General features: G+C 40.2%; 1 long non-coding RNA gene across 2 annotated transcripts in view; it reads right to left on the reverse strand.

The window, feature by feature from the left end:
* The window catches only part of LOC309619993, a 124,297-nt gene extending 109,577 nt beyond the window's left edge, over window positions 1–14,720 (reverse strand). Inside the window, exons 1-2 of one of the 2 annotated variants that reach the window (XR_014239350.1) lie at window positions 14,638–14,720; window positions 12,940–13,007 (exon numbers count right to left, since the gene is read on the reverse strand). This is a non-coding gene — a long non-coding RNA (uncharacterized lncRNA). Of the gene's footprint in view, window positions 1–12,939; window positions 13,498–14,637 lie in introns of those variants that run through there. The other variant, XR_014239351.1, reaches the window with a different exon arrangement.
* Window positions 14,721–14,808: the final 88 nt, after the last annotated feature.

Genomic DNA, 14,808 nt, shown 5'->3' on the forward strand with positions numbered 1-14,808 from the left:
AAAAATTAAAGACAAAGAAAAATTATTGCAAGCAGCAAGGGAAAAACGACAAATAACATACAAGGGAACTCCCATAAGGTTAACAGCTGATTTCTCAGCAGAAACGCTACAAGCCAGAAGGGAGTGGCATGATATACTTCAAGTGATGAAACGGAATAACCTACAACCAAGATTACTCTACCCAACAAGGATCTCATTTAGATTTGATGGAGAAATCAAAAGCATTACAGACAAGCAAAAGCTAACAGAATTCAGCACCACCAAACCAGCTCTACAACAAATGCTAAAGGAACTTCTCTAAGTGGGAAACACAAGAGAAGAAAAGGACCTACAAAAACAAACTCAAAACAATTAAGGAAATGGTCATAGGAACATACATATCGATAATTACCTTAAACGTGAATGGATTAAATGCTCCAACCAAAAGACACAGGCTTGCTGAATGGATACAAAAACAAGACCCATATATATGCTGTCTACAAGAGACCCACTTTAGGCCGGACACATACAGACTGAAAGTGAGGGGATGGAAAAAGATATTCCATGCAAATGGAAATCAAAAGAAAGCTGGAGTAGCTATACTCATATCAGATAAAATAGACTTTAAAATAAAGAATGTTACAAGAGACAAGGAAGGACACTACATAATGATCAAGGGATCAATCCAAGAAGAAGATATAACAATTATAAATATATATGCACACAACATAGAAGCACCTCAATACATAAGGCAACTGCTAACAGATATAAAAGAGGAAATTGACAGTAACACAATAATAGTGGGGAACTTTAACACCTCACTTACACCAATGGACAGATCATCCAAAATGAAAATAAATAAGGAAACAGAAGCTTTAAATGACACAATAGACTAGATAGACTTAATTGATATTTATAGGACATTCCATCCAAAAACAGCAGATTACACGTTCTTCTCAAGTGCACACAGAACATTCTCCAGGATAGATCACATCTTGGGTCACAAATCAAGCCTCAGTAAATTTAAGAAAATTGAAATCATATCAAGCATCTTTTCTGACCACAACGCTATGAGATTAGAAATGAATTACAGGAAAAAAAACGTAAAAAACACAAACACATGGAGGCTAAACAATACGTTACTAAATAACCAAGAGATCACTGAAGAAATCAAAGAGGAAATCAAAAAATACCTAGAAACAAATGACAATGAAAACACGACGACCCAAAACCTATGGGATGCAGCAAAAGCAGTTCTAAGAGGGAAGTTTATAGCTATACAAGCCTACCTAAAGAAACAAGAAAAATCTCAAGTTAACAATCTAACCTTACACCTAAAGAAACTAGAGAAAGAAGAACAAACAAAACCCAAAGTTAGCCGAAGGAAAGAAATCATAAAGATCAGAGCGGAAATAAATGAAATAGAAACAAAGAAAACAATAGCAAAGATCAATAAAACTAAAACCTGGTTCTTTGAGAAGATAAACAAAATTGATAAGCCATTAGCCAAACTCATCAAGAAAAAGAGGGAGAGGACTCAAATCAATAAAATCAGAAATGAAAAAGGAGAAGTTACAACAGACACCGCAGAAATACAAAGCATCCTAAGAGACTACTACAAGCAACTATATGCCAATAAAAAGGACAACCTGGCAGAAATGGACAAATTCTTAGAAAGGTATAACCTTCCAAGACTGAACCAGGAAGAAACAGAAAATATGAACAGAACAATCACAAGTAATGAGATCGAAACTGTGATTAAAAATCTTCCAACAAACAAAAGTCCAGGACCAGACGGCTTCACAGGCGAATTCTATCAAACATTTAGAGAAGAGCTAACACCCATCCTTCTCAAACTCTTCCAAAAAATTGCAGAGGAAGGAACACTCCCAAACTCATTCTATGAGGCCACCATCACCCTGATACCAAAACCAGACAAAGATACTACAAAAAAAGAAAATTACAGACCAATATCACTGATGAATATAGATGCAAAAATCCTCAACAAAATACTAGCAAACAGAATCCAACAACACATTAAAAGGATCATACACCACAATCAAGTGGGATTTATCCCAGGGATGCAAGGATTCTTCAATATACGCAAATCAATCAGTGTGGTACACCATATTAACAAATTGAAGAATAAAAGCCGTATGATCATCTCAATAGATGCAGAAAAAGCTTTTGACAAAATTCAACACCCATTTATGATAAAAACTCTCCAGAAAGTGGGCATAGAGGGAACCTACCTCAACATAATAAAGGCCATATATGACAAACCCACAGCAAACATCATTCTCAACGGTGAAAAACTGAAAGCATTTCCTCTAAGATCAGGAATGAGACAAGGATGTCCACTCTCACCACTATTATTCAACATAGTTCTGGAAGTCCTAGCCACGGCAATCAGAGAAGAAAAAGAAATAAAAGGAATACAAATTGGAAAAGAAGAAGTAAAACTGTCACTGTTTGCAGATGACATGATACTATACATAGAGAATCCTAAAACTGCCACCAGAAAACTGCTAGAGCTAATTAATGAATATGGTAAACTTGCAGGATACAAAATTAATGCACAGAAATCTCTTGCATTCCTATACACTAATGATGAAAAATCTGAAAGAGAAATTAAAGAAACACTCCCATTTACCATTGCAACAAAAAGAATAAAATACCTAGGAATAAACCTACCTAGGGAGAAAAAAAACCTGTATGCAGAAAACTATAAGACACTGATGAAAGAAATTAAAGATGGTACCAACAGATGGACAGATATACCATGTTCTTGGATTGGAAGAATCAACATTGTGAAAATGACTATACTACCCAAAGCAATCTACAGATTCAATGCAATCCCTATCAAATTACCAATGGCATTTTTTACGGAGCTAGAACAAATCATCTTAAAATTTGTATGGAGACACAAAAGACCCCGAATAGCCAAAGCAGTCTTGAGGGAAAAAAACGGAGCTGAAGGAATCAGACTCCCTGACTTCAGACTATACTACAAAGCTACAGTAATCAAGACAATATGGTACTGGCACAAAAACAGAAACATAGATCAATGCAACAAGATAGAAAGCCCAGAGATAAACCCACGCACCTATGGTCAACTAATCTATGACAAAGAAGGCAAAGATATACAATGGAGAAAAGACAATCTCTTCAATAAGTGGTGCTGGGAAAACTGGACAGCTACATGTAATAGAATGAAATTAGAATACTCCCTAACACCATACACAAATATAAACTCAAAATGGATTAGAGACCTAAATGTAAGACCGGACACTATAAAACTCTTAGAGGAAAACATAGGAAGAACACTCTTTGACATAAATCACAGCAAGATCTTTTTTGATCCACCTCCTAGAGTAATGGAAATAAAAACAAAAATAAACAAATGGGACCTAATGAAACTTCAAAGCTTTTGCACAGCAAAGGAAACCATAAACAAGACGAAAAGACAACCCCCAGAATGGGAGAAAATATTTGCAAATGAATCAACAGACAAAGGATTAACCTCTAAAATATATAAACAGCTCATTCAGCTCAATATTAAAGAAACAAACAACCCAATCCAAAAATGGGCAGAAGACCTAAATAGACATTTCTCCAAAGAAGACATACAGACGGCCATGAAGCATGTGAAAAGATGCTCAACATCACTAATTATTAGAGAAATGCAAATCAAAACTACAATGAGGTATCACCTCACACCAGTTAGAATGGGCAGCATCAGAAAATCTACAAACAACAAATGCTGGAGAGGGTGTGGAGAAAAGGGAACCCTCTTGCACTGTTGGTGGGAATGTAAATTGATACAGCCACTATGGAGAACAGTATGGAGGTTCCTTAAAAAACTAAAAATAGAATTACCATATGACCCAGCAATCCCACTACTGGGCATATACCCAGAGAGAACCATAATTCAAAAAGACACATGCACCCGAATGTTCATTGCAGCACTATTTACAATAGCCAGGTCATGGAAGCAACCTAAATGCCCATCGACAGACGAATGGATAAGGAAGTTGTGGTACATATATACAATGGAATATTACTCAGCCATAAAAAGGAACGAAATTGAGTCATTTGTTGAGACGTGGATGGATCTAGAGACTGTCATACAGAGTGAAGTAAGTCAGAAAGAGAAAAACAAATATCGTATATTAACGCATGTATCTGGAACCTAGAAAAATGGTACAGATGAACCGGTTTGCAGGGCAGAAGTTGAGACACAGATGTAGAGAACAGACACATGGACACCAAGGGGGGAAGACTGCGGTGGGGTGGGGATGGTGGTATGCTGAATTGGGCGATTGGGATGGACATGTATACACTGATGTGTATGAAATTGATGACTAATAAGAACCTGCAGTACAAAAAAACAAACAAACAAAACAACTAATACTAAACATTCATTGGGTTATTTGTATGGAAATATGTTAATATAAATGTTTCAGACATTACATGAAATTTCTAAAAATTTTATATGTTCTGGTATAATGTTATAAGTCATAATCCTAGTTATTACTTTAAAATATGTATCTCAGAAATAACTAAAAAAAATAAATAAAAATAAATAAAAAATAAATGGTGTTGTTATAGTGCCAAGTAGAAAAATAAACAATTGTGTACACAGATAAAAAAAAAATACACTAGAAGGAATCAATAAAAGAATAACTGAGGCAGAAGAAAGAACAAGTGAGCTGGAAGACAAAATGGTGGAAGTAACTGCTGAGGAGCAGAATAAAGAAAAAAGAATGAAAAGAATTGAAGACAATCTCAGAGACCTCTGGGACAACACTAAATGCACCAACATTCGAATTATAGGGGTCCCAGAAGAATAAGAGAAAAAGAAAGGGTCTGAGAAAAGATTTGAAGAGATTATAGTCAAAAACTTCCCTAACATGGGAAAGGAAATAGTCAACCAAGTCCAGGAAGCACAGAGAGTCCCATACAGGATAAACCCTAGGAAAAACACACCAAGACACATATTAATCAAACTAACAAAAATTATGTTCAAAGAAAAAATATTAAAAGCAGCAAGGGAAAAACAAAAAATAACATACAAAGGAAGCCCCATAAGGTTATCAGCTGATTTTTCAGCAGAAACTCTGCAGGCCAGAAGGGAGTGGTATGATATACTTAAAGTGATGAAAGAGAAAAACCTACAACCAAGATTACTCTACCCAGCAAGGATTTCATTCAAATTCGATGGAGAAGTCAAAAGCTTTTCTGACAAGCAAAAGCTAAGAGAATTCAGCACCACCAAACCAGCTCTACAACAAATGCTAAAGGAACTTCTCTAGGCGGGAAACACAAGAGAAGAAAAAGACGCACAAAAACAAACCCAAAACAATTAAGAAAATGGTAATAGGAACATACATATCGATAATAACCTTGAGTGTAAATGGATTAAATGCCCCAACGTACACACAGACTGGTTGAATGGATACAAAAACAAGACCCATATATATGCTGTCTACAAGAGACCCACTTCAGACCTAGGGATACTTAGTGACTGAAAGTGAAAGGATGGAAAAAGATATTCCATGCAAATGGATATCAAAAGAAAGCTGGAGTAGCAATACTCATATCAGATAAAATAGACTTTAAAATAAAGACTGCTACAAGAGATAAGGAGGGACACTACATAGGATTGATCAAAGGATCAATCCAAGAAGAAGATATAACAATTATAAATGTTTACCCACCCAAAATAGAAGCACCTCAATACATAAGGCAAATTCTAACAACCATGAAAGGAGAAATTGACAGTAACACAATAATAGTGGGGAACTTTAACACCCCACTTACAGCAATGGACAGATCATCCAAACAGAAAATAAATAAGGAAACACAAGCTTTAAATGACACAATAGATCAGATAGATTTAATTGATATTTATAGAACATTCCACCCAAAAGTGGCAGAACACACTTTCTTCTCAAGTGCACACGGAACATTCTCCAGGATAGAGCACATCTTGGGTCACAAATCAAGCCTTGGAAAATTTAAGAAAACTGAAATCGTATCAGGCATCTTTTCTAACCACAACACTATGAGATCGGAAATTGATTACAGGAAAAAAACCGTAAAAAACACAAATACATTGAGGCTAAACGGTGCACTACTAAATAACCAAGAGATCACTGAAGAAATCAAAGAAAAAATAAAAAAATACATAGAAACAAATGACAATGAAAACACAACGATCCAAAACTTACGGGGCGCAGCAAAAGCAGTTCCAATAGGGATGTTTATAGCAATTCAATCTCACCTCAAGAAACAAGAAAAATCTCAAATAAACAATCTAACCCTACACTTAAAACTACTAGAGGGCTTCCCTGGTGGCGCAGTGGTTGAGAATCTGCCTGCTAATGCAGAGGACACGGGTTCGAGCCCTGGTCTGGGAAGATCCCACATGCCGCGGAGCAACTAGGCCCGTGAGCCACAATTACTGAGCATGTGCGTCTGGAGCCTGTGCTCCACAACAAGAGAGGCCGCGATAATGAGAGGTCCGCGCACCGCGATGAAGAGTGGCCCCCACTTGCCGCAACTAGAGAGAGCCCTCGCACAGAAACGAAGACCCAACACAGCCATAAATAATAAATAAATAAATAAATAAAAAATAAAAAAAAAAGACCTGCATTTGCCATCTTAAAAAAAAAAAAAAAAAAACTACTAGAGAAAAAAGAACAAAGAAAACCCAAAGTCAGTAGAAGGAAAGAAATCATAAAGATCAGAGAAGAAATAAATGAAATAGAAACGAAGAAAACAATAGCAAGGATCAATGAAAACTAAAAGCTGGTTCTTTGAGAAGATAAACAAAACTGATAAACCCTTAGCCAGACTCATGAAGAAAAAAAGGGAGAGGATGCAAATCAATAAAATTAGAAATGAAAAAGGAGAAATCACAACTGACACCACAGAAATACGAAGGATTATAAGAGACTACTACAAACAACTATATGCCAATAAAATGGACAATCATGAAGAAATGGACAAATGCTTGGAAAGGTACAATTTTCCAAGAGTGAACTGGGAAAAATTAGAAAATATAAACAGACCTATCACAAGTAATGAAATTGAAACCATAATTAAAAATCTCCCAACAAACAAAAGTCCAGGACCAGATGGCTTCACAGCTAATTCTATCAAACACTGAGAGAACAGCTAACACTGATCCTTCTCAAACTCTTCCAAAAAATTGCAGAGGGAGAAACACTCCCAAATTCATTCTACAAAGCCACCATCACCCTGATACCACAACCAAAAAAAGATATCACAAAAAAAGAAAATTATAGATCAATATCACTAATGAACACACATGCAAAAATCCTGAACAAAACACTAGTAAGCAGAATCCAGCAACACATTAAAAGGATCATACACCATGATCAAGTGGAATTTATCCCAGGGATGCAAGGATTCTTCAATATATGCAAATCAATCAATATGATACACCACTTTAAAAAATTAAGGAATAAAAACCATATGATCATCTCAACAGATGCAGAAAATGCTTGACAAAATTCAACACCCATTTATAATAAAAACTCTCCAGAAAATGGGCACAGAGGGAACCTATCTCAACATAATAAAGGCCATATATGACAAACCCACAGCAAGCATCATACTCAATGGTGAAAAACTGAAAGCATTTCCACTAAGATCAGGAACAAGACAAGGATATCCAATCTCGCAACTCTTATTCAACATAGTTCTGGAAGTCCTAGCCACGGCAATCAGAGAAGAAAAAGAAATGAAAGGAATACAAATTGGAAAAGAAGAAGTAAAACTGTCACTGTTAGCAGATGACATGATACTATACATAGAGAATCCTAAAGATGCCACCAGAAAACTACTAGAGCTAATCCACGGATTTGGTAACGTTGCACGATACAAAATGAATGCACAGAAATCCCTTGCATTCCTATACATTAATGAAGAAAAATCTGAAAGAGAAATGAAGGAAACACTCCCATTAACCACTGCAACAAAAAGAATAAAATACCTAGGCACAAACCTACCTAGGGAGAAAAAAGTTCTGTATGCTGAAAACTATGACACTGAAGAACGAAATTGAAGATGATACAAACAGATGGAGAGAGATACCATGTTCTTGGATTGGAAGAATCAATGTTGTGAAAACGACTATACTACCCAAAGCAATCTACAGATTCAGTGCAATCCCTATCAAACTACCAATGCATTTTTCACAGAACTAGAACAAAAAATTTCACTATTTGTATGGAAACACAAAAGACCCCAAATAGCCAAAGCAATCTTGAGAATGAAAAACGGAGCTGGAGGAATCGGCTCCTGGACTTCAGACTATACCACAAAGCTACATTAATCAAGACAGTACGGGGGCTTCCCTGGTGGTGCAGTGGTTAAGAACCTGCCTGCCAATTCAGGGGACACGGGTTCGAGCCCTGGTCCAGGAAGATCCCACACGCCGCGGAGCAACTAAGCCCGTGTGCCACAACTACTGAGCCTGTGCTCTAGAGCCTGCAAGCCACAACTACTGAGCTCGTGTGCCACAACTACTGAAGCCCACACGCCTAGAGCCTGTGCTCCACAACGAGAGAAGCCACCGCAATGAGAAGGCCGCGCACCACAACCAAGAGTAGCGCCCACTCGCCACAACTAGAGAAAGCCCGCACGCAGCAATGAAGACCCAACGCAGCCAAAAAAAAAAGACAGTATGATACTGGCACAAAAACAGAAATATGGATCCATGGTACAGGATAGAATGCCCAGAGATAAATCCACACACATATGGTCACCTTATTTTTGATAAAGGAGGCAAGAATATACAATGGAGAAAAGACAGCCTCTTCAGTAAGTGGTGCTGGGAAAACTGGACAGCTACATGTAAAAGAATGAAATTAGAACACTCCCTAACACCATACACAAAAATAAACTCAAAATGGATTAAACACCCAAATGTAAGACTGGACACTATAAAACTCTTAGAGGAAAACATAGGCAGAACAATCTATGACATAAATCACAGCAAGATCCTTTTTGACCCACCTCCTAGAGAAACGGAAATAAAAACAAAAATAAACAAATGGGACTTAAAAGCTTTTGCACAGCAAAGGAAACCATAAACAAGACAAAAAGACAACCCTCAGAATGGGAGAAAATATTTGCAAACGAATCAACGGACAAAGGATTAATCTCCAAAATATATAAACAGCTCATGCAGCTCAATATTAAAGAAACAAACATCCCAATCCAAAAATGGGCAGAAGACCTAAATAGACATTTCTCCAAAGAAGACATACAGACGGCCATGAAGCATGTGAAAAGATGCTCAACATCACTAATTATTAGAGAAATGCAAATCAAAACTACAATGAGGTATCACCTCACACCAGTTAGAATGGGCAGCATCAGAAAATCTACAGACAACAAATGCTGGAGAGGGTGTGGAGAAAAGGGAACCCTCTTGCACTGTTGGTGTGAATGTAAATTGATACAGCCATTATGGAGAACAGTATGGAGGTTCCTTAAAAAACTAAAAATAGAGCTACCATATGACCCAGCAATCCCACTACTGGGCATATACCCTGAGAAAACCATAATTCTAAAGCAGACATGTACCACAATGTTCATTGCAGCACTGTTTACAATAGCCAGGACATGGAAGCAACCTAAATGTCCATTGACAGATGAATGGATAAAGAAGATGTGGCACATACATACAATGGAATATCAGCCATAAAAAGAAACGAAATTGAGTTATTTGTAGTGAGGTGGTTGGGCCTAGAGTCTGTCATACAGAGTGAAGTCAGAAAGAGAAAAACAAATACTGTATGCTAACACATATATATATGGAATCTAAATTTTAAAAATGGTTCTGATGAACCTAGGGGCAGGACAAGAATAAAGATGCAGACGTCGAGAATGGACTTGAGGACATGGGGAGGGGGAGGGGTAAGCTGGGACGAAGTGAGAGAGTGGCATGGACATATATACACTACCATATGTAAAATAGATAGCTAGTGGGAAGCAGCTGTATGGAACAGGGAGATCAGCTCGGTGCTTTGTGACCACCTAGAGGGGTCGGATAAGGAGGGTGGGAGGGAGATGCAAGAGGGAGGGGATATGGGGATATACGTATACGTATAGCTGATTCACTTTGTTATATAACAGAAACTAACACAATACTGTAAAGCAATTATACTCCAATAAAGATGTTAAAAAATTTAAAAAGAAACGAAATTGAGTTATTTTTAGTGAGGTGGATGGACCTAGAGAGTCTGTCATACAGAGTGAAGTCAGAAAGAGAAAAACAAATACCGTATGCTAACGCATATATATGGAATCTAAAAAAAAAAAAGGTACTGGTGAACCTAGTTGCACGGCAGCAATAAAGATGTAGACATAGAGAATGGACTTGAGGACAGAGGGTGGGAGGGGGAAGCTGGGGTGAAGTGAGAGTAGCATCGATATATATGCACTACTGAATGTAAAATAGCTACTGGGAAGCAGCAGCATAGCACAGGGAGATCAGCTCGGTGCTTTGTGATGACCTAGAGAGGTGGGATAGGGAGGATGGGAGGGAGGCTCAAGAGGGAGGGGATATGGGGACATGTGCATGCATATGGCTGATTCACTTTGGTGTACAACAGAAACTAACAAGTATTGTGAAGCAATTATACTACAATAAAGATCCATTAAAAAATAAAAAATTTTAAAAATTTTAAAAAATTTTAAAGTACATAAATAAATAAATACGTGCTACAGTACCACATGGTGTGGAACCATGGCTACAGGGCCCACTATGGGACTTGAGCATCCCTGGATTTTGGCATTTGGGGGCGGGTCCTGGAACCAACCCGCCACAGATACTGAGGGACGATGGTATTTGTTTTGAAATTTTGCAGGTTAACTCTTAATTTAACGTGCATTTAAAGAGATGCTTTCAGACTTCCCTGGCGGTCCAGTGGTTAAGACTCCGCACTCCCAATGCAGGGGGCACGGGTTCGTTCCCTGGTAGGGGAAATAAGATCCCGCATGCCGCAGCTAAAAAAATAAATAAATGAAAATAAATAAATAGATTTTTAAAATGGTTAAAATAGTAAGTATGATGTTATGTATATTTTATCACAAGAAAAAAAGGAATGAAGTACCAATACATGCTACAACAGAGATGAACCCTGAAAACATTATACTTAAGTAAAAGAAACCAGACATGAAAGGACATATGTTATATGATTCTATTGATATGAAATGTCCAAAATAGGCAAATCTATACGACAAAAAATAGATTAGTCATAGCCAGGGGCTGGGGGAAAGGAGGAATTAACCACTAACAGAAATGAGGTTTCTTTTTTGGGGTGATGGAAATGTTCTGGAATTAGGTAGTGGTAAGCACAAAGCACAACATTGTGACAATACTAACAACCACTGAATTTATTATATATTTTTAAATGATAAATTACATGTTTTGTGAATTTTATCTCAAAAAAAAATTTTTGGACAATAAGTCTTCCCGCAGAATGAGTAATGTAAATAAAGACAGACAGATACTATCTTTTTTCTGACCTTGAGTCAGAAGTCACAAAGCATTCCTCCTGTCATATGCATTAGAAGTGAGTCCCTAAGTCTGGCCCACACTCCAAGTTAGCTTTTACACTTATATCATGAAACTCATATCATTTCAGTCTCACAACATGGGGAAGGTATTAATGACTCCCATCTGCAGCTGAAACTAAGGCTCAGAGAAGTTAAATTAATTTCCCCAGGCCATAAGGCCAGTAGGTGGCAGAGCTCAGACTGGAACCTAGAAACAGCTGCGTCCACAACTTGTGCTCTTAACCTCTATCAGCGGTGGTTCTTAACCAGACACATCATTTGTGAAAGCACAGACGCTTGAGACTGCCCCCACCCTGCCCCGCAAACATCACTTAAATCATCATTTCTGGGGCCTGGTCCATACACTCAAATGTTTTTAAGCTCCTCAGGTGTTTCTATACACACAGAACCACCGCCCTGTGTCTGATGGTTTTGTGTTATTAATGCGGGCAGCTGACTCCAGCTGGATGGTGAGTGTCTTGGGGGCAGGGCCCCGCCCCGAGCCTCCCTGTGACTGCCACTGTGACAGCACAATGTCTACCGGCGTGAGGCAGGCACACGAGGAGTATCATTGGACAGAAGGATTCAGAGCAACTGCCACCCAGAATGTCAGCTGCCAAAGGATTCCAGTGAGGAGTGCAGTTTGTGCCTGGGAGCTGGCCTGCCTGGCCACTCTCCAGTGGGCAGGAGGTTCACTGGGGCCCACTTGCTGGGCAGCCCTTGCTGCCAGCTGGGGCACCTCAGCTCAGCCCAGGGCAGAGGTGTCAGGAAATAACACTCTCCCCGAGTTTCCTCTCCCAGTTCCTAAACTAAGAGACCCAGCTCAGGGCCTAGAATTCACTGAGGCTTTGTGGCCGTTTGTCCAACGATCAACATGGATCACCGAAGACGACCTCAGGGCATAGGCCTGAGCCGAATCTCTGGGACTCAGTCCCAAATCCCCTAGGCCCCATTCCCCTTCCACGTGGAGCTGGAGGCCAGAGAAGGAGAAGAATGGGAGGTGCGAGATCCACCTCACCCGAGGACTCCTATCTACAGGACCATGGAAAGTGAAGAATTGACAGACAATGCTATAGGTAAGGACATGCTTCCCTCACCCCCTGCCTACCCCCCTCAGCAAAAGAGAGGTGGCTTCCTCCTTTGCCCATAGGAAACAGAGGTCAGGAAACAAAAAGCAGAGCATGTGATGGGCAGGACTGGGGTGAGGGATGAGTTTGTAAAGGGCAGGTTTCCTATCTGTCTCAAAGGGTTTCCACAAAGAATAAGGATATAATATGTGAAAACAACCTGAAACTACGACAGGCTATCAGGAACATTAGGTGTTTTTTACAAAATCAAGTGTTTACAATAGCAAATGCTCACCTTGTGCCAGGTGCTTTGGGAAACAAAGATGAATTCGACATCGATTTTGACCCCAAGGAGCAGACAGTCTAATAGAGGAAAGAAACTGTTAGGATGGCTTCTGTGGGATTCAGAAAGATGACAAGAGCTCACAGGAAAATAGAAGGGACCCTGGGGGCATAAAGGCTGCCAATGGCTTCCGTCTTTCTGGTGTGTGTTGTGTTTCTCCCCTCAGTTCTCATCTGCCATCTTAGCAAATGGGTGAGTGATGGGGTAATTGTCAGAAGATGGAACAATACCATGCCTGGGAGAAAGGGTTTTGTGGGAACTTATCAAGTCTTGATTTTAAAAAAATAATACACATCTTGAGACAGCCTGAAGTCACCAAACTGTGACTTTCCTGCTTGAGCTTCTTTCCCTCTGGAAGACAATAAATGGTCTCAAGATATTGCTTTTCAGGTTAGACCTTTCTTCTCTAAGTCTTCCCAGTACTTAAAAGGACTACAACCTGAGTCATGGCACCGTTCGCCCAGCTCACTGCAGGAAAAGGAGAATAAGTATCTGTTAAAGGTATAAAATGCAAGCCATTCAGAGGCAGAAGGGTTACTTTCAGCTTCGGGGGGCGGGGGGGGGGTGGTTTGGGGGGGGATGGTGTGCGGTAGTGAGGCTCTGTAGGAGAGTGGGGGGAAGGATGAGAGGGTCTAAAACAGTGCTGCGACCGCACGACCAGTCACCGGCAATGGCGGGAAGCCTATCACAGCAATGGCGGGAGACCAGTCTCCGGCGAAGTTATGTGGAAGAGATGAGCCTGGAAGGATGAGGAGGCCCTAAAACATTGCTGAGGGCGAATGGGAAGAGGGGCGGGAGCACGAGACCTGTCGCCATCGACGCCACAAAATGCTATACTGAGTTGGGCGTCGCTGGGCATCCTGGGCCTGCCCCCAGGGCACAGGCACAAACGCCTGTGGGGTGGAGAGTCTCGGGAGGGGGCGACGGAGGCTGGAGCCAAGGGCCTTTGGGCCCCAAGCCCATCAAACTCTTCCGGGTCCTATAATGGGCAGGACTAGGGTGAGGGATGAGTTTGGAAAGGGTTGTCACAAGGAGTAAGGATAAAACATGTGAAAGCAACTTGAAACTATGGCTGTCGGGAACATTAGGTGTTATTTACAAAATCAAGGGCTTACAAGGGCAGGTGCTAACCTTGCGCTAGGTGCCTTGGGAAACAAAGATGAATTCCACATCGATTTTGACCCCAGGGAGCTGACGGTCTAACAGAGGAAAGACAAACTGTTGGATGGCTTTCGTGGGATTCAGAAAGATGACAAGAACTCACAGGAGGACAGAAGGGACCCTGGGGGCATAAAGGCTGCTGAAGACCCCTGTAAAGTGATGGAGTAATTGTCAGAAGATGGAACTATTCTGTGCTGGAACAAAGTTCGGTTTTCTGGGAACTTTTCAAGTCTTTAAAAAAAAAAAAAGACACCTTTGAGACAGGCTTAAGTCACCAAACTGCCTGTTTGCCTTGCCTGCTGAAGGAAAGTAAATGGTTAGGCCTTTCTTCTCCAAATTCTCCCAGGACTTAAAAGGGCTGCAACTAAGGGCGGGGATGGGGGGGGCGGGGAGTCATGGCGCCGTTCACACAGACCACTTCAAGGAAGAAACAAGTACTGTTAGAAGTATAAAGTGCAAGCCGTTCAGAGGCAGAAAAGTTCGTCTCACTTTTTTGCGGTGATGGTGTGCGGTGGCGAGGCTTTGTGGAAGAGATGACGTAAAAGGATGTCTAGCCCAGCGCAAGGGCGGGAGCACACGACACCAGTCACGGGCGACGCCACTCTGCAGAGTTAGGCTAAGCTCCCAGCCTTGGCCCGCCCCAGGGCGCATGCGCAAACG

Source organism: Balaenoptera borealis (genome assembly GCF_965194805.1).
Source record: "Balaenoptera borealis genome assembly, chromosome: X".
Lineage (NCBI taxonomy): Eukaryota > Metazoa > Chordata > Mammalia > Artiodactyla > Balaenopteridae > Balaenoptera > Balaenoptera borealis.